Source organism: Octopus bimaculoides, chromosome 21, assembly GCF_001194135.2.
Source record: "Octopus bimaculoides isolate UCB-OBI-ISO-001 chromosome 21, ASM119413v2, whole genome shotgun sequence".
NCBI classification, from domain to species: Eukaryota; Metazoa; Mollusca; class Cephalopoda; order Octopoda; family Octopodidae; genus Octopus; species Octopus bimaculoides.
The window spans coordinates 37,816,729-37,817,119 of record NC_069001.1 but is presented as its reverse complement, the minus strand read 5'-3'; the positions used below and the strand labels follow the sequence as shown (position 1 = coordinate 37,817,119).

Here is a 391-nt window from a genome sequence, read left to right as displayed (position 1 = left end):
TTCGTTCCGAGACTCCAAACTGTATACAGAACTTACTCAAATAACACCTCCAAACAGTCTTTAAACATAGACAATAATTTTGTTTCATGGTTGGAATAAAACAGTAAAGTTTAATCACAAAAGGAAAATGTAACCGTGAAAAATATAACACTTACGGATTCCACTGAGTTAGTGTAATGTAGGAGGATCGGAGCTACATCTACATCTTATCTACATCTTCTGTGTTGTCATTGTTATTTGTTGGAGCTGATTGTGGTAGAGAGAGAATGCCCGAGAAGTCTGGTTTAGAGTCAGAGTCAATGTTATTGACTTGGATACGAGGTGTAGAAGACCTAATGGTGAGAGCCCCATAACGGCTGGCTACTGGTTCCTCTTTTTGCGGTGCTGGAGA

At 39.4% G+C, this 391-nt stretch overlaps 3 protein-coding genes across 4 annotated transcripts in view; 1 reads left to right on the top strand and 2 right to left on the bottom strand.

The window, feature by feature from the left end:
• LOC106868803 (zinc finger protein 239) overlaps positions 1–391 on the top strand; it is a 92,365-nt gene that overhangs the window by 65,261 nt on the left and 26,713 nt on the right. The window lies entirely within an intron of this gene.
• Positions 1–391, bottom strand: part of LOC106879665 (zinc finger protein 91-like) — a 16,378-nt gene that overhangs the window by 11,321 nt on the left and 4,666 nt on the right. The gene's annotated exons all lie outside the window — the stretch shown is intronic.
• Positions 1–391, bottom strand: part of LOC106867769 (tigger transposable element-derived protein 1-like) — a 9,962-nt gene that overhangs the window by 7,835 nt on the left and 1,736 nt on the right. The window lies entirely within an intron of this gene.